Genomic DNA, 23,841 nt, shown 5'->3' on the forward strand with positions numbered 1-23,841 from the left:
TGTTATTATGCAATACAGTAATTTTTAGAATTTTCAGTATTTGTATTCCCATTTTTAAAACAATTCCAAATGTGATTAATAATTATGCATTAAATATTGTTATAAGAATTTTGTGTAAACTTCCCCTAATATCTTACCTGAATCTTCACTTTACAACTTGCTAAATATTATAAGAGCTTAGTTATTTTATTTTATAATGTTCATAGAGATATTTTTTGAGTAATGACAATATACATTCTTATGTATATAACTTCAACTATGTTTTTGTGTAAGAACAAATTTAAAAGTATGCATTAAAGTACCACTTTATACTGAATTAGAAGATATGCAAATTTCACCACTTCGTACATATTCTCATGTTATACTTTTTATGACAATATTGGTGCTATGGTTTGTGTCTGGATGTCCTCCCAAAGCCTCACATGGTCATGAGTTGGCAGGCTTTTGAAAGGCAGCTAAATCCAGGGCTTGTGATTGATTCATGGTCCAATACTAGGATTAAGGATGAGTGTGAGTGCAACACCCTCCCCAGGGTAAGTAGCCTGCATGCAAAATAAGGGATACAAAGAGTTTTCTCTCCTCTCTATTCCTTTGATTGCTTTTGCTGTTTGCTGTCACCATGAATAATTGTTCCTCTGCCATACCAACCTGCCTTGAAGTCAGCTGACTAAGGACTAAAGCCTCTACAAACTGTAAGATAAACCATTCCTTCCCTAACTTGTAAGTGTTGGGTATTTTGTTTTAGCAATAAAAGAAAAATAACAAGACATTAGGTTAGTATATATTCTAGGCATATGTACGCATAATTTTTCTCTTGATTTCAATTTCAGGATTATTTGTTCGTTTAGTTGATAAACTAACTGTATAATAACCATTAAATATGCAGAGAATACTAATCATCTTTTCTTTTTCCATAGGAAGATGAAAACAAATTTCTAGTAAACTTGCAGTTCTCTCAAAACACTGTTCCAGCTGAATATTTTAGGAAGCTACCGTTTGGCTTGTTAGCAGTCTCAAAGGAAAAATGAGATCAATACTTGTCACAGCAGGAGATCCTTTACTGTCAGTGGAACGCTGTAATAGAGCACTGAGGATAAACACACGTACACACCGACACTTCTCAGCTTTGTCTTATGTAATGAGCAGACTTCTATTAAGAAAACCAAATCACTGTTCCTCAGAATTTAGTGCCCAGATCAAAAGGCTTAAGTCTCACATTGTACTTCTGTTTCCATGTTTAGTGCTGCAGTCCAATTTATAAACTAGGTATGTAAAATATGCCAAACATTTTGATGAGTGTGTGACAGGTTGCCCTTACATTATGTATATTGTTCAAGCTATTTTTAGTCATAGGAAAAAAGTCACACAACTCGAAACCTCATCCTGTGGTACATTAAAGCCTTATAGACATGGGACAAGTGATGATCCTCATTAATATTTTCTTTTTTCCATTTTCTCTTCCTTGTTTTTTTAATGATTATCTCTCCACCCTCAGTATGTCCCATAATGTCTATAAATAATTTCAATTCTCATAAATACAATTTCATGTTTTATATAATGTTTGTAATAACATTTTTTCTCATGTGCATACATTTTAAATCATATTTAAAGACATCAAAACGATAGCTCAAACTACACTTCTTGTATGCCAGTACTCAGTCAGACGTGGGAACCTATGGTGATGAGCAGCCAAGAATAAATAGTACAGAAGAGAGAGATAATAAGTATCAAGTGTGTTCTTACAAGTAGCTGCAGCTATAACTGTACTTCTCACTGACTTCCAAGTTTATGACAGAATGAGAAGCTTATAGGATCCTGGAGGAGCTCATCACAAAGGTATGATACAGATCCCAGCAATATGAAGAATAATCTGTTTTAGACCTACACTTGGCTTCCCAGCTTCCCAGTGATTTGATGCACAGCTGTTGGAAGTGTTGCCAGCAGGTTTCTCTAAACTTCTTTTCAATGTTGTGCAGCTGCAGAAAAATGACTTGACCAGAGGTAAATTATTTCCATACTGACCCCTATGCAAAGAATGAATAGAGAAACTATATAAATCCTGCCACAAGGACCAATACAAGGCAACTGATACAGTTGGTTGTAGGGTCTGGGGATTAGATCGCATGGTGTGTGGGGAAACAAAGAATTGGTCACAAGGTAGAATGGTGAAGGGCCAGCAATAAAGTTAATTCAGGAAGTAATACATCTGGAGTGTGCAGGTTCATACAGAGAAAGGAAAATGGCATGAATGCAGGAAGCATGAAGCATAGGGGTTTGACTTGCACCTGTTTTACGGGAATTCCCCACTGAGTCTTCTGGAGCATGATTGACAGCATGATTGACAGGGTGCTGAGACACCTCAGCTGCATCTCTTGTGCATGTTCTTTTCCATAAATCACCGTGTTATAATTATATGTATGAAATGCTGTCTATATCTATGAACTTTCATTGAGCTCTAGGGAAAGAAAGGTTAATCCAGGTCTCGTAAGGAAGTCTGCTGTTCCTGTGTTTTAGACTGGAGTTTTTGAAAATTTTCAGGGTCAATCCAAATCTTTATTTTCATTATTTCAACTCCCATGTAGTAAGTTCTGGGGGAAGTGTCCAGCAACATAGCCCTGGCAGGAAAATGCTGTTGATCTCTCCTGAAGAGACTGTGAATATCGCTTTCTTGCTTGCTTTCTTTCTTTCTTTCTTTCTTTCTTTCTTTCTTTCTGTCTTTCTTTCTTTTTTCTTTGTTCTTTCATTTTTATTTTTTATGTCTAAATATTAATTAAATGCATTCTTAAACTGGAGGTGACTAGATCTTGCATGTGTAATTTTAGATTATGGATGTGTGATACTAGATTAGCCCACTGATTGATTTACTGTAATTCTGTGTGGGGGAGATGGACTCATTGAAAAAGGAAGACACTCTGATTGTGGGTACCACCAACTTATAAACTTGCAACCAGGATGGAAAAAAGAAGGAAACCCTGCTGCTTCCTGACTGTCACGCCCCTCTGCTATTTCATCCTGCCTTGGAGCCAACTGACTATGAACTAGTCAGACTAGACTGTGAAATTTCTACCAATCAAGGTAAAATATAAACCTTTCCTCCTTTAACTTATGGGGTCAGGTATTTTGTCTCAGCAACAAAACAGGACTGAGAGAGAATGTTACATTTGTATTGTAAAAGTTGCATGACACATATCAGCAGTAGTGACACTAGTTGGGCTTTTCACAAGTACCTGCTTTCACTGAAAGACAGACATGGTAGCAGCTGAAAGCCTATGATTAATGGCCATATGTAGCAAACACAGTGCATGGTGAGCCCTTTAAGAGGAATACTGAAAAAAAAAAAACATTTCCTTATGGTCCTTTACTCACACTAATAATGAAAAAGTGGCAATAATTTTTCTGAGGGGAAATGGGAAACTAAATAGTAGATGCTTTCTAGGAAGATTCAAAGTTTAAAAATTAAACAGTGGTACTCTTATGTGTATTAATAGAAAAGAGAAGGAAAATCAAAAAAGATGTTCAGAAATGCCCTCTAGGAATGTGTGTGTGTGTGTGTGTGTGTGTGTGTGTGTGTGTGTGTGTATAATTCAGTTTGGAGCAATGCTTAATGCTTTAGGGAAAACGAGTGTGAAAAGAAGAGAAGGAGTCCACGAGAGGGGTGAAATGCCATCTGTCCCCAGTTAACAGCTATGCCAAAAGAAGCCTTGGCATTTCAGCATGTGGCGTACAGACTGTTCTCCACCAACCCACGAGAAATTGAAGGGGTGAAGTTAGACAAAGGTTTCCTAGTGACGGGAATACAGCAAATGTAACGCAGTGAATATTTGGCTGTGGGCGTTTCATCCTTTTAACTGCTCCCAGAATTCTGAGCAAGAGGAAGGGTCAGATGGTGATGGAGTGTAAGAATCCAGAAATACCATTTTAAAACCTGCATGGTCTTTTCCCAAGATGAAACTGTGACAGCCATCAAATCAGGGTATGAAATTATTTCCTTATTTTTAATTTTTAAACATCACGTTCCTTTTCGTTGGAGATTTCTGATACCAAAGGCACAAAGTTTTATGCTTTATGGTAAAAAGAAACCTTTAAGCAGAATATAGTAATAAATTATTGAAAGATGTACACAAATATGAGGGGGAAATATATGAAGATCCTAAAATGTACCATTATTATTTTAATTTCATACAACTGGATCTTGCAGACTATGCAACTACAATGATTTTTTAAATAGATCATTATGAGTTTGAATACTCAAACATGGACTAAATGTAAGTTTCACAAATCATCTTTTTTGGCAAGCGCTCATAGACCTATAGCTTTTGAGGGCACAGGTAACTTTAAAAGGTAGAAATTCTCATTGTGTATGAATAGTTGAAATATGTGGATCTCAAAACTCTTTGTAAAACTAAAATATAGTCCTTTCATACAAAAGATCCTTTTAAGAATGCAGTTATTTTGTGTATCTATATGAATGTATATTTTTGAAGCACAGTTTTTTTGCTAAATGTGGTCAAAGAAGCATGCATTTCTAAAGCTGAAAGAATATTCAAGAGAACTTTGTTTAACCTCTTGATTTACATATGAGGAAACTGTAGCCCCGGGTGAGAAAAACTGTTTATTTTAGGAAACTACTCAGAATCTAGAATATTTCAATTTAAGTGTAACACACTCAAATATATTTTTTATGATTGGATACAAATGATATCTTCTAAAATGTGATTTTAAGAATGATTTGAATGTATTAGGATACAGATCATTTTTTTAATAACTGAAATAAAAGCAAACCAAAATACAATAGGGACTTCATATATAAAAAAGAAATATGGACTCAGCCTTTATATAAAAATGCTCTCTTATGGAACTACACTTTACAATGGAAGTTGAAAAGATACAATATGCTACTTTGGCTTTCTAATATTGGTTCAAATTTAAGTCCAATTAAAAAGTTCAACCATTTCTACACTGCATATAATCTATGTTTCAAGACCAATGTCGCACCTTTTTGGCACAGAGATAAACCAGAAATAGTTTTTCCCTTTAAATCTATTGAGACACACTAAAATAGCTTCTTCCTTCCTGCGTGTAACCCAAGAAGACCTTTTTCATTTTTTTTTTTTTTCTTTGAGCATTCCAAGCTTATTCTCAATTTCAATGGATGCAGACTTATTCCGTCTAGGGATTCTCTCTTTTCAGATCTAGGGATTCTCTTTTTTCAGATCTTTACATTTCTGATTACAGAACCATTCTGGTCTCAACTTCATGGTCATCTACTAAATTTGCACTTTCTCCCAATTAAAGAGTGTCTTCTTATTTTCATCATGTCACATTAATGATCATCAGTATTCAAAATGATTTTTGCATTAATTTTGATATTTTTTTCATTAATCCAGGAATGTTACAAAGAATTTATAAGAATTCTAATCTCATACAGAAGAATATATGTGCCTTTAAATAGCTTCCCTCGTTGAGTATAGTCTACATAGGAAAAGACCTTAATAAATATTAATAAATGAAGAAGCTGAGAATATAGCTCTGTGGTGAAGTGCTTCCCTAACATGTACAAGCTTCTGGGTTTGATACCCAGCACTGCAAAAAATATGTAAATATTAGTAAATAAATTGAAGAGGACATCTAAAAATGTAAAAAGGTGGAACTGAATTATAAACATTTAAATTCACTGCAGCTCAACATCTTATATCTTGGGAACTCATATGAAGGATCAGTTATAGTTGCAGGGATCAAAGTATACAGATATATGAAGGAAAGCAATGATTGCAGAGATATGTCTAATGTTAGAATTTAGTGAGAAATATAATGTGCACCTACTTAAAAGGATAAAGCAGTTCATCAGAGTGGGTAGATCAAATATAACAGCTAAGTGTACTTTAAAGATCCCAATAGTATTCTGATAGACAGATAAGCTAAAAAGAATGCAAGAAAAGAAAGAGCATACTGTATTATTTTTCCCTTGATATACTGAAAAATGACATGTACTTAGTTTAAAACTACACAATCTATCCTTATCTCTGAGTAACTTTTGTAGATTAGAAATCAAGTTGTTTCAACTGAGTCTTCTCTTTAGAGTCTCAGAAGCTGACATCAAAGTGTCAGTATGTTTTGGTCTACGAGAAAGACCTGGGAAAAGTTTCTTCACAAAGTTTCCAGGTCATTTGCCCAGACTCATTTCCCAGAGGGTAGAGAGCTGAATCCCAGGTACTTGCTGTTTACCAGCCATGACCCAGTCCTTGCCCCCAAATTTGAACAACATTCCACATCATGCTTGCACTGCAGCCATGTGGTGTGAATTCTTCCTTCACATTGGAATTGCTCTGATTTCTGGCACTAAACATTCACATTGATAAATCGAGAAATTGCACTGAACTCACCAGGGTATTTATTTTTAAATGAATAGAATGGAAACTTTCAATACATCTGTTAAATTGTTTTTGTCAGATAACATTATCTTATCTATGGGCATATTACTTGTGATATTTTATTGGTTGAAAATCATGAGTTAAAATTCTGTCTGTGCAAGAGTCATATTTCTAAGCACTCCAGAAAATTCCAAGATGCCTGGTCATTCACTATATGTTTATCATTTTTCTTAGTGATGGATTTGACAGAACAACACGAGTACATAAAGTACCTCTTGTTTTTGACTCTTCAGAAAGTATGTTATAAAATTTCTAGAGAGAAAATTAAGATATAAGGTTTTTAAAGAAAGCCTTGAAATTTGTTACATCAGATACAGTATATCAGTAGAGCAAAGAGCAATGTTTGTATTATTTTTTAAAAAGATAACTTATTTCTGAATTCGTTTCCAAATAAAACTGTAGAATTTTGTCTCGTTTATCAAATTATTTTATATAAAATGAAATGAAAGTCTTTTTTTCTCAAGAGAACTCCTCATTTTTTGTTTAACTTTCCTGATTAATCATGTAGATAAAACAAATTTACTTTTTAAAATCTGAAAATAAATCAAAAGAATTGAGAATCTGATGATCTCAGCATTCCAGATACTAGCTAGAGAATAAAATGTAATTTGTTAAAAATCATTTGCCAGTGTAAGCTTCTTGGGTTATTGATAACATTTAATATTTTTTCCAACATAGTTTACTAAAAAATGTGATTTTTATTCATCCAAAAAGGTTTCCATAAAAAGTGATAAATGACTAAATACACGTTATATGTTCAGTCTTTGTGTTCCTATATGCATTTAAAAACTAGTTAATGAAGTAGATCAAACAAGTGTAACAAATTAAAAGTAAATAGTGTTAATCCAAATTTAAAGAGTTTAGAGTAAGCATGTATTAACTTCTAATTCATCCAAGTTATGTCACTAATGGTTATCTGATTAAATTGTAGTGGGAAACAGAAGGAAGAGAAGTACTAAGAAAAAAGAAGACAAACTCTCCTACTAATACAGTGTTTAACTAAGGATGGAGGTAAAGGAAAAAATTGATGGCATGGGTAAGAAAAGGTTGAAATCTAATGCAAAGTTCACTTGAAGTAGAAAAATGAACCAGATATTGCATTTCAGTTTTGAAGGAGAGGTTAATTAAATACGGCATCAAGGAAAATTGGAATATTTCAATGAATAGTATCATTAAAGACAATAAAAACTACTTATGTTGGTTTAACTAGAGGGAAAAGGATAAACTCTTTTGGATAATGTAGGGATTGAGAGTTTGTAAAATATACAAAATATTAATACTAGGGTAAGTTTTAAATGGTGAAGTAGAGCACACTAAATGTGACATATTCTTTGACCAGATGTATAACAATAGTTACTATAATTAGACTTTGAAGGAATGATGAGAGAAATCCTCTAGATGTGAAACTATGAAAATTTCATCTTCAAATTTCCTTTCATTTGATGAATGAGGATATGGCTCAACCATCATTTGTTTTCTAAAAATGTACCAAAAACATTTACCATGTGATTCAGATATATATTTCCAGATCCAGATATATATTTAAACGAAATGAAGTCAAGCTAGGAAACAAATAGCTGTGTACAAATGTTTAGTTCATCAATAACACATTACCTACGTAATGTAGTCATCCTAGAGTCCAACAATGGGTGTATAGATAAGGAAAATGTGTTATTGTAGAAAAAAGGGCTAATAGTAATTAAACATGACAAAATTTGTTGCCTGCAACAAAACACTTATGCAGAAGCTGAAGAAGAGTGGAGGTAAAATAGTGATTACTACAGATTATGAAAAGCATGCGTGAGGAGAGGGTTGAAAATATTACACAGAATCTATTAAAATGGACAATTAAGAGACATTACTAAAACATGTTTACTGTAAAAAATAAAATACCTGGGAAAGTGTAAAGATAGAAGCAGAACAAAAGATACCTTTCCTGCTAAAGTGTATTTTGTGCTCATTAGGTAGTCGTACAGAAATGTTGGTAATGTTTATCAACAGAAATGTTGGTAAAGAATATGAAAATATAAATTTTATTAGAATAGCAAAAACAAATTCTGTAGAAATCAGGAGAAAAAGTTTCTCTACAGATGTTGAGCAAAAAATATGCTTTTGATTTTTTATCATAATTTTCATATTTAAAAAATAAATAAATATAAACTAGGGCTGTATTTGTTTCTATTCAGATTACCAGGTCATGAAAACAAAGATGCCAAAATTTTGACTTTCACATGCTCCTTAAATGGTGAGAAATTGAAATAAATCTGTCATAAAATTTAATTTTTTGCACAATCAAAAAGTGATTTTTAATAAGAAGCAGGCTGACAAATTATGAGTCAACAATATGAGACTGAATGAAATATAAATCCACCTAGTTTAAAACACATGTTATCTTGTGCAGCTTTATCTTTTTCCAAAGACAATATAAGGCTTGAATGGTACAGTAGGTTCAGTAATCATAAAAAGAAATGAAGAATGAGGAGAAGAGGGAGGAAACGAAAGGGGAAAAAAGAAAAAAAAGAAGGAAGAAGGAAAATAAAAGAGAAGAGAAAGATAAAAAGTGAAAAGAGAGAGGAAAAACAAAATATGAATTTGCTCTCATAAGTGACATTTGTTTACCTGACAAAGTTAAAAAATGTCACTGTAGCATCACAAAGACAGCAATGCTTCCTTCTACCCAACACACTTCTCTAGACTATCTCTGACAGTATCCGAAGACCAAAGAGTAAGTTATTCAACCGTTCAACATGGAGTTTGATAGTCCATGCATTACTGGTTGAAGTTTGTCAAGTTCTTTATGAATTCTAATAGTCATTTTTTTACATATTTGTTCTTGTAGTTTTTTCATAGCAATGTAAGATATTCTTAAGAAAAAACCTAGAAATACATTTTCTGGTTTGGGTTGTAAATTATATGAAAATGATGCAGCCAAAACTTATGAACACTCCTAGTTAAATTTTGTGTAAAATTTACATCTTAAAAAAAAAAAGATAATTAAATGAAGAGGGGTTGTAACCCACTGAGTTACACCTCTAGTCTTTTTTTGTTTTGATCTTCTATTTGAATTTTTTGTTTATTTTGTTTTGAGACTGGGTCTTGTTAATTCACTAAATTTATCAAACTGATTTTGTATTTGACAGAGGATTCACTGGAAAAAAGACAGCCTAAATAGATAGTGCTGGAAAATTGACTTTCCCCATACTGAAAACTAAGACTAGATCCATGTCTATCACCATGCACTAAACTAAAGTCAAAATGGATCAAAGTTCTAAAAATATTAAAACAGAATCACTAAATCTACTGAAAGACTAGGTGAGTAGACATCTTTAAGTCGCAGGGGTAGGCAAAGAGTTCTTCAACACAATGCAAACCACATAAGAATTACTTCAAAGAATCCACAGGGATCTCATCTTATTAAAAGTTTTTTGCACTTTAAAAGAAATTACCAACAAAATTAAAAGAAAACCCAAAGAGTGGGAAATAATTTTAGCCAGAAGTCTCTAGGACAAAGGGCTTATATCCAGAACATAGAAAGAATTGAAAATCATCAAGGCTCCCAAATTCAAAGACACACTCCAAAAATGGGCATCTGACATGAATACACATTTCTTAGAGGAAGATATACAAAGGAAAACAAATACATGAAGAAATGTTCACCATCACTGATCTTTCAAGAAATGCAAATTAAAACAACATTGATATTCCATCTCAATGGCTGTCATCAAGAAATCAACTGATAACAAATGTTGGTGGGGCTGTGGGGAAAAAGGAACTCTTCTTCATTACTGGTAGGAGTGTAGACTGATGCAACCACTGTGGTAATAAATATGGAGAGTCATTAAAAAATGAGGCTTGAAAGTCTCATTCAATCCAGCTATTCCCCTCATGAGTATTTTCCCAGAAAAAAACTTAAAATGTCATGTCACAGCAATATACATTCACCCATGTTTATAGCTGCACAATATATAATAGCTAATTTTCGAAGCACCCAAAATGCCAGTCAACCACAGAATAGATGAAACAGATGTAGTATTTTTATACAATGGAATATTACTCAGCTATAAAAGAAGATGATCTTAAGGCTTTTATAGGTAAATGGAAGCAACTTGAGACTACACTAAGTGAAAAAAATCAGATTCACATTTTGAAATATCGTATTGTTTCTCTAATGTAAAAAATAAATACTACTACTACTAATAATAATAAACTGAAAGTAATAAGATCCAAAATGTACAATAGATGTTATAATAATGAAAAGGAAGGAAAGTGCTCAAAAGGAAAGAACAACTTGTGGATATACACTTATAACTGTATGTATGTTTAAGTGTGTAAGTTAGAATAACATACTACTAATTCTCTGTTAGTTCATCAAGAAGAATAGTTTGTGCTGTCATAGGTTGATTGTTCATTTTTATGCTTAGATTTTTTTAACTTGAACAATTACTTCTAAGATAAAAATATGTAAAATATTAACTAGTGTGGATTTCTTATTGCTATAAAGTATTATTTCTACCCTTTCTTCTGTTTTTCTTTTTAAAAATAAATTTAAAAAATTAAATTTCCCAGGGTGAGCTTGAATTTGCAATTCTCCTGCCTCAGCCTCTTGGAGTGCTGGAATTACAGGCATGCACTCCCACACCTGGTTTACTTTTACATGTTAATTTTCTGAAAGTAATTATAAAATTCTGTGAGATACAAAACCTGACCATAAGGCAAACTTTTTAACAAAACTTTTAAGGTTTTAAGAGAAAAAAATAAATAAATAAATAAAAGGAGCTGGACAACTCTATTTCCGGACCCAATTAGATCTATTCCTTCTGATGATTATTTGTATTGACTGCACAGTGTTCTTTATATCAAACTATAGAGAGGTATTATTAGTCCCCTTGGACATAGTCAAATTCTTCAGGGCTGTCCAGTTTCCCATGAAAGTGTTTCATGTCTTAGATCTAGATGTCCCCTAAAGCTTCAAGTGCTGTTAGGGGCTTCTGTGAGGTGACTGGATATGGGTGTGTGATCCTGGATCACACACTCATTGGAGATTGCTTTAGCACAGTCCCAGGTGCAAAGATGGATTTACTGAAGTGGGAAGACCCACTCTGGGCGTGGAGGGTACCAACCAAAAGAGTTGTAGCCTGGATGGAATGAGCAAGGAAAGAGGATGGAGGTCTCCCTACCTTCTGCTTGCGAACCATGAGCTGCTTCTCTTCTGCTGTGGAGCCAGTGGATTATAAACTGCAACTGCTACAAGCTATAAGGCGACAAAAACCTTCTCTCCTCTGACTTGTGGGTGTTGGGTATTTTGTCCTAGCAATAAGAAAAGTAACTTACACTAGTATAATAGACAGTGAAATTAGATAGAAATTAATAGGTTATCAAAAAGGGATCAGGTTCTCCAGAGAGTCAATGCAGATGAGAATACATTGAAATGGTATCTGGAGGTGAAAAGATCCAAGCCTCGAGATGGAGACAAGATAACTAGTCCTGCCAGCTTTCTCAGAGTTAGACAGCAGCTGAGATTATGCGGTAATTAGCACCACCTGTGAGCATCAACAGTGAGTCCAGATAAAGCATCCCACACATAAGTGGTTGAGGAGAGAACACTCTGACAGCCCTTTCCAATAATGCCTGCTTTCTTTCTTCATTAGAAGTTCTAGATAACTTAACATCAATGTTGTAGTTTATATACCCTTGCTACAACACTCAGTGATGTTCTTTAATGGATATGCTTTCTATTCCTTTTTCTTGGTTAATTTTTTATAAATTCAGTCTTCAGTTCACAAAGAAGGTATTGATGTAGCTAAAAACTTCAAAACTCTTTGTTCTAAAATTACAATACTTACTTCCTGTCACTTTGAAAAAGTTTCCTAGCTCAATTTATGTAAATAGGACACATACAGCAGCTATCCTAAAACATAATCTTCAGTTCTACATACAGTTAGGAAATAAGCTGTATCTGTCTGCTGGAAAAATTAAAAGTTTGTTCAACTGTTGAATCAGAATTTTGATGGCTACAAACATTGGTGGAAGATAGTTGGAGATTTTCTCTCTTCTGTAGGAGAAGCCAGATTGTACTATATGAGATCCATTTTCAGATCTAACCTCAATAAGGAAGTGATTTCCTCTGTGAGAGATAATGTGATTTGGTCCTCACTTGGCCAGTGTAACAGAAATATCACTGCACAGCACACAGACAGGCAAAGGACACTCAAGTTGGAGAGATAAGCTTTTCTAAGGTTAAATGGAAAAACATGCAGTCAGCATTTAACAAAGTGCGTGGAGGCAAAGCAAGCTCACCATAAAAATGAATTTATACAGCAAGCCTTAAAGAAAACACTGAACAATGCCATTAGCAAAGGCCAAGTGCAGGATAGAAGTAACCCTTTCACAAACCTCTCATTCCGATGTGCAAACATGGGACATTATCTTCATATGCCTGGATTTAATTTGTATCTCAAGCCTTCATTTCTGAATGATGATAGAATCTCTTATCACTTCCAGGTACATTCTGTCAAATTAAATTATTTTAAGCTATTAAACAGTAAAGTTATGAATCTTGTGTTCTTTCTGTCCCATTCCTTGTCTAATTCATCCTTGTTCTAAGAACAGTTAATTAACTAAGCCTGAGTTGGACTGTGCCAGGCTGAGGGGGTGTCTGGCCGTGCACACACTTGGTTCCGTGCTGTGTTCCGCGGTGGCACCCAGTTCTGTGCAGCCCGCCAGGAGCCTCCTCAGCACTGCCATCCACTGAGATGCTTCCCCTTGGCTGCCTTGTGCCCTGCTGTGGGGTTTCTTCTTCTCTGCATCTCACAAGGCTCCTTTTCGGATTTGGGGAGTAGTAAGCTATAAAATTACTATTTCACAAATCATATTGGTGAAGCTATGTAATATTTTGTAGCATCTATAAAAGTTACTCCAATGCAGTCTGCTCTATGGCCTCCCCACACACCGACCCCTAGCAGTATGGTGTAAAGCACCCTCAATGTCAGGATGCAGGATTGTCTTTCATAGTCTCCCAACTTGTTTTTCCTCTGTGAAGGTGTCCTGTGCTAGACAGGATTTCAGAGCACGTTGGCATTTTCTGATGATTGCTTTCAACAGATGTCTTGCTTCTTTTTCATATTATCTCCTCTAATCACCAACCTGACATATCTTTTTTATTATATGGCTGATGAAATAGCACACACACACACACACACACACACACACACACACATACATCCCAAAGAAACAACTAAGAATACCTAACTTACTCAAGTGTAAACTGTTACCAAATTTTCTGTTTTTCATAGTTGATTTTAATTAAAAACACAGAAACTGTTGCCTTTGTTCTCCTTTTAGACCTGTTTCTTTGTTACTATAGCAATATTTTTTTTCTGAAACAATGAAAGTTCATCTAACATAAATCATTAAGAATAACAACAAAAGGTACAGATAGTTTACATTGAGAATATTTATGTTACCTCCAAAGTATAGGAATACCTCTCCTTTCTGTTTCTTTTAAATTTAGTTTTATTTCTGCATATTTCTCTTTGTGTTTTTACTTTGATTATTTGTGATGCTGTGGATTGAGGCCAGCTCTCCATCACTGAGTTATACCACAGGTTTGTAGCACAAGCTCTAATTCAACAAACTGTCAAATTCAGGATGTAAGCAAAAGACTATTCACAAGAGCAAAGAACAATAGATGGAGGGAAGAATGAAAGAGTAGAAATAAGGAAGGATAGTAAGAAACAAAATATAGAAAAACTGTAAGGAGAGAGGGAAGAGGATCAAGAGGAGGAAAGCAAAAATCCAGATACAGAGACCAGAAATCTCCGTAATCATTTAAAACTTCATGGAAAATTTTGAGGCACAAAGAGAGGAACTTAACATTTGCAAAATAAAAACAAATTGCTTAAGTTGGGGAAACCCAACTTAATAATGAATTGGAAAAATATCAGTACAATGTATGTGCATTACAAATGTGAGACGGTGTAATTGTGGTGGAATGGGTTAGTAGGATCACACTGACATAACTAACTTTAGAAATGAACAGAGTATGTAAGGCAGAAGTAAAAAAAAAAAAACTGTAAGCATGACATTAATTGAGATATATGTCCATTGGATACAAGTTCACAATTCAGTTACTGTTATTGAGGTACACTAAAATTGAATGATTAATTATGTGGATGGAGGCTAGTGGCGCTTAGATTTCTCTCTGCAAGAGAGGAAGTTTACTGACAAAACAAGGATAAGTGGCCACAATAAGCCCAGTAATAATGGGTTACAGTTCGAGATATCAGTCAATACTGATATTTAGGATCATATAGACATAACAGCTACATACAGAAATATTTACTCTTATGTGTATATGTACTACTTAGCAATGAATGCATATATTTCTTTGCATTGTCAAATGAGAGGACCTAGAGGCCATGACACCTCAAGAATAATAAACATAACCCATGACCAAGGTCTTATTTCTAATGCTATTCCCCAACAAAAGATACCAGGGTTTGTGAAAAGCATGACTGGCTCTAAGAAAAGGGCATAAAAATTCAAGATGAGTATTAAAAAGGGAGGGACAGGCTAGGGGCCACGTGGAGCCCACTGAGAGGCTCACAGTGGTGAGAGGTGGGCGGAATGTGAACAACAGAATGAACACACTGTTTGGGATTATAAATTAAAGAATAAAAAAGTGTATGAATTCATAGCGATATAAATAAGTGATTAATAAAGAAATAAATTGGAGTAACAGGCAAACCTTTGCATACAGTTTCAAATTATTTTATGTAGTTCCTCTGCCTAGAAGAATGAAACAAAGCTTGCACTCTTTAAACATTAACTCTGCAATGTGACTTTTTTTCCAAAAGACTACACTGGAAAGGAGGAGAGATTTGGCACTGTGATGCAGCAGCCTCAGAGGGTAACTCTGCCAGGCGATCCTGCTTCAAGGCACTGTGTTGTGGTGCTGATCCATCTAAAGGTCATATGCTGTGGCGAAGCAGCCCTGTTTCTGTGGTCTTCCTTCCAAAAACATGTCTCCCAGTTTAATCATGAAAATGCAGACACCAGTTCCAGCACAAGCACACCTACCAAATACCTTATTAGTATTCCTGAAAACCACAAGTTCATCAAAATACAACAATAATCTGAGAAATTCTCTCAGTCAAGAGATGTTCAGAGGACAAGTAATGGTTTCCTGTATGTGAACTCAGAAGAGAAAAATTATATTAGATTAAATATTAGGGAAGGTTAAAAATCATTAAATTAATGATTGATCAATAATATTTTAATTAATAATTTTGCATGAGTATGTTAATTTAAATGAACAATAATAAAATATAGCATCAACAACTAGAAATAGTGTGAATGAAGATACATTAATTCACAGGACTGTCTTCATAATGTTTCTTTAAATTACTGACATACTAAAGCAAAAGGGCTAATTTTTAAAGAAAAATATAGATGAAATAAAGGGAAGGACATAGATATACACATGGAAAGAAATTCCTGATTGATGTTTAACTTGAAAATAAGATATTATTTATTTACACGTTACCTTAATGTATGCAGCATGTAGAGTGCCCACTAATGTGGAACTGGTAAAAAGAACACAACGTATTTTAATGCCTTTGTCCTTTCCCTTTCCTCCATCCATTGCTTGATGTCTTTCCTCTTTGAGAATGAGATTCTTACCCTTTATTATATTATATTTTTTTTATTTTTACTCTGAATTTTTCACACAGGGATCTATGTGATATTTTAACTTGTGTGTCTGGTTTATTCCACTTAGCATTTTGGTCTCAAGAAATGCATTTGGTCTCAAGAAAACATCTGTTTTCCTGTAGATGACTCAGGTTTATCTTTATATAAAGTAGAATAGTACACCCTTGTGTGAAAATCCATTTTCCTTACACAGCCGTCTCTTGATACACTCATAGGCTGCTCACAAGATTTAGCTATGATGAACTGTGGTGCTATGAACATGGGTTTGCCTGTACTACTGTAATATGATTGATTTTAAAACAAATGGATTCTTTCTCTAAGTCTCTAGAATTTTACAGGTAGATATCTTGTAGTTAATGATTTATCACAACATGGTCATGTGCTGGATTTCTGGAGATTTTTCTTGTCAATGCATTCGTTGAACATATTCTTTGAACGGAAGTCTGCATTGCTCATTTTGCTGTCTTATCAGAATCCTTGTCCTTCAAACATACTTAAATATTATAAATAAAAATTAGTTGCACTTAATTAAAATAGCCCCTAAAAGTATCATGTGGTGTTGTTTTATTATTTAGCTATTTGTAACTGAAGCCCAAAGACAATTATTTTCAAGAGTTCTGAATTTCAAATTGAACTATGTTTCACATACATGAACATCATTAAAGATCTATGTTGTAATTTGATATGTATACTATATTTCTATTAATATTTTCCTCAGATCCTTTAATAGTTTAGAAATTGTATTTTCAAATACATAGTCATTCTGATATTAAAAATGAAATATTTTTATTAACCAAAATTGTATATTTTTATGAACTTGTCTTTTAAATTTGATGATGTCAGAATGTTAATATAATTGACAATTCTTTAAAATGAGGAAGATTTTTATTATATTTCATTGTACTCTGTAAAACTGAAAACTTAATTCAAATGTAAATCATAGCAAGATGGGAAAATGAACCCTGAAGTAGTATTTGCTGAGATTTGGGGTTTTGAATCGTGTATGCTTTCCATTTTGCTTAGTTTGTTTAAGTTCGTTGAGTTAGAGCCTTGGTTTATTCTCATAGATTGTTATAATACTTGACAGAAAAAAGTTATTGATAGAAAATAATAACATTGTGCTTTAGGATTTATTTTACACCAAGTAAACACATCATGCATTTTGAAAACCTATTCTTCAAGAGAAAAAAAACACAAAACTTTGTATTTATGAATATGAATACTGTACATACCATGTATGCAAGATAAAATGTATGCTTGGCTTTTACCCTTACTGAACTCCAGGTTTATACTGTCATGGCTGGTGAAGTGAGTAACAGCAAATTGTTGTTTAAAATCTTGAACATCTTCTGGATTAGAATTTTATACTGAGAGTTCATGGTGATGGAGGAATTTCAGGGCAGACTCTGCTTGCATCTGCTATAAACAAAAACAGATTTCCAACTAGTAATTGAGCCCAGGTTTTTCTCTGATCTTACTTTGTATCATGTGAACTGGAGCCTGAGGTTTTCAGATGTGATGTGAACAGCGGTGTACCAAGCCACAGGCAGCCGGCTGCCTCCTCACTCAGGAGAGCTGCTGTCGCAAATACCTGTCACTGTGTCTAATGGCAGCTTGTGAAGCAGCAATGCTGCAACACACATAGAGGAAAAGTGCACTAAAATTAGTGGTCCTTCACTGTTTCAAATCTAATTAGTAGTATATAAGAAATGTAAACATATCACACATTTTATGTAAGCCACTATCTATGTATTGCATAAAAAAGAAAAAGGATAACACTGTTTCTTCTACTCAATTCATTTAACAATTTCTGCAAATGAAGTAAGGCTAAGCAAGAAAAACAGAGCTCCTCCTATGGAATTAATAGGTTTCAAATTGTTTTCATATTTTGCCCCTTCAAAATGATTCGCAAAGTGAAATGCATTATTTTTTCCTTAAACTCTTCAGAAGAAGGAAGGTAGACAGGTATTTATAGGGGGTGTTTTTGCTCATATAAAAATGATATGCATCAGATGACTCACTGAATCTGTATTTCTTTTCTTTCCTAGGCATGTGGCTGTAATGAAACCTGGGCCCTCAAAATTACATTCCTTACAGCACACATATTAGCCTGTCAGTCTTCTGAGTTCAGCAATATCTATATTTCTTTTTCCCAAATTGTGAACCTGAAAGCCAAGAAATGACTAGGTGATGCTGGGCAGACCCTAATAACTAGTCTTTTGAGCAATCTGGGGTTGGTTTGCCACTGCTGGCTCAGCTCAGTACCAGACTTGAAATGTATGGTACCACACAGAGTCCTGCCAACACTACCCTGATGGACAACGCCCAGCTTGAATGTGTCCTAGTGAGATTTTGGAAGGCTTCAGTGTGTTTTCAGCCCCGGAAGTCACGAAAGCTTTACCAAATTAGTTCTGCCTACTTGAAGGTTCATGTAGATTCCAGTGACAGAGGGCTGGGTAATTGGTCGTAAGTTTGGTTCCCCGGAGCCTCCCCACCACCAAAATCAAATTCGACTGACAGGATCCAAACAAATTCGAAAGGACACAGCAACACAACAATGTCACATTTTGAAACATCTTTGGGGAAAAATAAAAAGCAATTTGAGCCTCTGTTTTCCATATTGTGTTTTTCATTCATTTTAATTAATGTTAACAATTTTCTTCTTTAAACCTAATGCAACTGAGTTTTTGGCAAAGGGCTTTTTCTAAAACCAAGTAAGATTTTTTTTTTAAACCTACATAACTGACAAATTGCCCGTAATATCTCTACCACCCACAAGCACTCAGTGTAAAACAATTTCAGTACAGTTACTAGTAACCTGGCGTTAGTTGTGTCAAACAAGTGACAGTGTCATGACACCTCACCCAATCCCATGATGGTTAAACTGAGGAATGCTGATTGGACACCCAAATACTAAGCTAGGCCCGTGGTCAATGCCTTTTATTTATTTATTTTGTTTTGCTAACATCCTGATCTCCAATACTGGGGATTGAACTTAGCCTTTTCACTGAGTTAAAACCCTAAACCTTTATTTATTTGTTTGTTTGTTTATTGCTTTTTAAATTTATTTTAAGACAGAGTCTCACTAGACGGCTGTTTTTAAGACTGATCTTAAATTTGTCATCTCCCTACATCATCCTCCAAGACTGCTAGAATTACAGACGTGTATCAACATGCACAGATCCATTAACTCCTCTTAAAAAGACAAAAAAAAAAAAAGTGGGATTCTTCTGCATGACTTGTATGAACAAAAGCTTGAGGGGACAATCGCCACTACATATTAATGTGTGTGTGTGTGTGTGTGTGTGTGTGTGTGTGTGTGTGTATTTGAGGTAGAGCAATCATTTAGTTGTATACATATATTAATTAAATCTTGCATGTTAGAAACATAATTTTATAATGTTTATTTAAAACTTTATATGACCTGAAGATTATTTCTTGATTTTATAGTTTATCACCAAATGTAAAAGTATGTTAATTAAAAATATAAAAATTCATCAACAGTACTAAGTTGAGTATGAAAAATATATTTGTGTATTGTTTATGTGATCTCTATGTTTATTGTCTTTTTATAAATCAATAGCATAGTTTGCTATAAAAGCACAAGTAAGATTCGAACTGTGAACTTCCCTAAAACTCTGACCACTCTGCACATGAGGGGAATTTTCTCCCACACTGCATTTCAAACTGATGATTTCAGGGCTGACTGTGAAAATAAGGATTCTTATGTTGCCAAAAGAAGAGACAATGGTACACTTTCTTTGAGGGGGGACAATTTGGTACATATTACAAAGTTTAGCTTAATAAATATTTGACAGAGGAATTTCATTTCTAGTCATATTTCAAACAAAATCCATTTGCAAGTAAATTATAGCATCATCTAGAAACATGTGGTTAAATTAACATAAAGCCTTTATATTGAGGAACACTAACCACCTTTTCAATAAAGTAAGTTAGCGTATACATGTAATCCTTCAAAAAGTTTCCCAATCTATACAGTAATTAGAAGAGAGTAAGATGCTAAACTATGGAATCAATCATCATTACTTTAAGTATCAGATGGATGAATTTATGATAGAAGTCACCCATGCAAAATCTTTTATTAACATTAATTGACACAAAGACGTGGGTGATTTTTAAATGACGAGGGAAAAGAAGTTTTAAGTTTATACTTTTTAAAAGGCAGTTTTAATTTTATTTTATTTCCTGTTGTGTTATTTTCCCCATTCTTTCTTTACTGCCTGCTCTGCCCGGGCTGTACTTACCATTGTGCCGCTCTTCTCATCTGTGACGTCAAATTTTTAATATTTTATAAACAGATGAGATCATACGATGCTTGTCTTTTTGTGTTTGGCTTATTTCATTCATGATAATCTTTTGAAAATAATTCATCTGTGCTATACAGGATATTTCTGTGTCTTGGTTATTGGGACTCCTCTGATTAATAAGTAGACTGGATGTTCTTTCATTATATTGATCTCATTTGACAAATACCTATTAGTAGTACGGCTGGATTATATGCAATTCTATTATTACTTTCATGAGGAAATTATCTTATTTTCCACAGTAGGTGAATTAACTTACATTTCTACGAGCAGTGTGAATGTATAATTTTTTAAATAAAAGTTATTCTCTTATAAACATAAAGCAAAATGTTACTTTATTCTAAATTTACTTTCTTCAGCAGGTTACAATTAATGACATGAAAACAACCCATGATTCCTTTAATTAAATAAGTAAAAATATATTTTATATGCACTGCATATTTTATATAATTCTTTTATACTGATATAAATTACAAAAATGGCTGTCACTATCAATTACTCTTCATTAACTTACTTATATAATTATAGCCCAAACATAACAAATGCAAATGTTCAAATATACGTGCAATGAATCTGTTGCTAAATAGAATGTTCTTTATTATCTTTAAGGTTACCATGATTTATATTATTATATGTTTTCCACATTCTACTGATTTTATTTTCCTTTCATTTACTAGACACTAGAAAACAAACTAAATCTCCAATTACAAAAACATGTTTGTCTCTTTCTCCTTTCAACTCTATCAATTTTTGAAGTATTTTTAAATTCTTGTTACACAGTTCACATTTAGGAATGTTAAAGTATTGACCCTTTGATAATAAAATAATTTCAAAATTTTGCGGTAGTATTTCTTGTTATGAAGTATTTTGTCTTAATTTTTACTATTCTATTATTTTTTAAAAAGCTATCATCCCTGTGTATTTTACCATGTTTTTACTTTATTGCATTTATAGATTTGAAGTGATAAAATCTTCTAAAAATATTATATTGCTTAGTATTATATTTTGTTTTGTGTTCAATTACAGAAAATCTGTTAAATGTTTGGATGCTGTTTAATGCAGTTATTAATATTAATTTTAAAATATTAATATTTTAATACTAAATCTTTCCAGTTGTTTGGTATATGTTTCAGTTGTTTCCTTGTTTGTCATTTCTCTGCTTTGCTTTTGGCTCTGTAAGCTACGTATTTTGTTTTGTTTTACCGCTTGGTTCATTTTTTATTCTCTTTTTTCGTATTTCAATTGTTGAACTAGCATTAACAACATTCACTCTTATCTAGCAGTAATATCATACTTCTTTCATAGAATAACACGACTTTTCAGTACTGTAGTCTCAATTACTCCTTCTAATTATAGGTCTGAAATTTTACTGTTTTGCTCATGCATATGCTAAAGACACGTGACCTCTGGCTAATATTCTTTTTCTTTAGATAATTAGCAATTTAATAGAGGAATTAAAAGTAATATAAATTAACCATGTTTTCACTATGATTTATTCCACTTTTAGTTCTCTCCTTTTAATATATATGTCCAAATTTCTGATTTGTGTCATAGTCTTCCTGCCTGAATTTTTTCTACAAAGTTTATGCACTACATATTTGCCAGGAATGAATTAGTTTCATTTCTTTTCTGAGAAAGCTGTTATTTTTTTTCCTTATTTTTGCAAGATATTTTCACTGAGACTAGCTTTCGACATTGATATTTTTAAATGCATTTCCAATGTTCAAGTATATTATTCCACTATCTCCTAGATCCATATCCTCTTAGAATGCACAGATTATGATAAAAAGTTGGATGTTTATATATATATATATATATATATATATATATATATTTTTTTTTTTTTTTCATACGGCTTCTTTTGCTTTTTAAAATATTCTTTTGGTTTTAGGAATTTCTGATGTGATATTCTTACAATTGTGTGTGTGTGTGTGTGTGTATTTATGTCAGTTGGCCTTTCCTGAAATTTGAAATTTCCATCATTATTTTTGAGAAAAATTCTCATTCTTATTTCATTATCTGTTCTTTTTATTCTCTGTCTTCTCATGTACATGGCCATTACATCATTTGTTATCTTTCCTCTAGTTCCAACCAGCCTCCCCCTTCATAAACATTCTTTTCTAAATTGTTTTTCTATTTATATGCCAAAACACTTTTACCAATTTATTTCATTTTAAAAATGTTTTCAATTAAAGCCATTCTTTTTGATATTTAGATTTGTATTTCTAAAATGCCCATCATTTTTTTTATAATTTCCATCTCTCAGGTGCAATATTCATACTCTTTTATATTTTCCACCCTATACACAAGAGCCCTTAGTGTAATATTCATAATACTAATTTTGTAAATTTGTGTATTTTATGGTCTCTGCTCTGTTGCCTGATCTTTTCACTAGTAACTTCTTTTTAAAAAAATGTTTTTCTCTTACTGTTTTACATGCTGTGCGGTGTGGTATGTTTTTAGAACTAAAGATACTCAAGTTAGTAGATTTTTAGTCTCAGTGTTACAAGTCTTCTAAATCTAGGTTTTGAATTTAAGACTTAGGGCCAATGTAATTAATATTTTGGCTTTGGCAGGGCCACTAGTTGAAATTCCCAACCTTTTGTTTGCAATTTCCCAGAGGAGATTTCACTAAATGTCTACTCTACTTTTGGTTTTGGTCTGTTTTGTGTATGGTGCCTGTGAAGGTCTCTCTCCATGGCACCTCCGTCCTCTCTATAACATTCCACTGGTGGTTGGTACCTGGTGATTTTTGATTGTTAGCCTTATGATGAGGAATCTCAGCTGTGTATTTTAGATTGGTGCCATATATCGTACTGGTGTCACTATAATTCAGAGTCAAGTCATTTCTTTTTATATCTATTTCCTTTTCCTTTTTTTTTTTTTTTTCTGGAAAATGTGAATCCATTGTTTGGGATTGAGACAATGGAAATTTGGGGAAAGAAGTAGTTACTCCAAATCTCATGTGTTCATTTAATTTATCTTGTCTCCTGGGTCTGTTAAAAGACATTCCAAATATAATTTTTCATAGTTAGATGATTTCCAGCTTCATTCTCTTCACCATTTGACTCAGGAACTTATGATCCTTTATAGGCATATTATCTTTACTAAAGCTCAATAACAATTCAATTACTTTTTAAAATATTCACCAAAAAGAATGAATCTCATGACTCTGCTTAATGTAGACTTTTACCAGCAGAAGATGTGATTTTTCAAATTTCAGTTAGCGTGATAGAGAGGGTGTCTAGGTATATACTCATCATTATTATTTCGAATCCTGTTTTGTGTTTCAAATCATATGACTCAGTGACAAAGCATTTCCATGTCATACTTCTGATGCAGAACCCTTAGGCTCTGGGATGCATAAAATGCTG

The 23,841-nt window shown here is 33.4% G+C and overlaps 1 long non-coding RNA gene across 1 annotated transcript; it reads left to right on the top strand.

Annotated features, from left to right (window-relative positions):
• Positions 1-3,795: 3,795 nt before the first annotated feature.
• LOC134477991 (uncharacterized) lies at positions 3,796-18,756 on the top strand. Its single transcript, XR_010050328.1, has 3 exons — positions 3,796-3,973; positions 7,363-7,442; positions 18,191-18,756. It is a non-coding gene; the product is annotated as an uncharacterized LOC134477991 (long non-coding RNA).
• Positions 18,757-23,841: the final 5,085 nt, after the last annotated feature.

The sequence above is a fragment of the Cavia porcellus genome, unplaced genomic scaffold (genome assembly GCF_034190915.1).
Source record: "Cavia porcellus strain 051 isolate PalLab524CR breed Dunkin Hartley unplaced genomic scaffold, mCavPor4.1 scaffold_11, whole genome shotgun sequence".
NCBI lineage: Eukaryota > Metazoa > Chordata > Mammalia > Rodentia > Caviidae > Cavia > Cavia porcellus.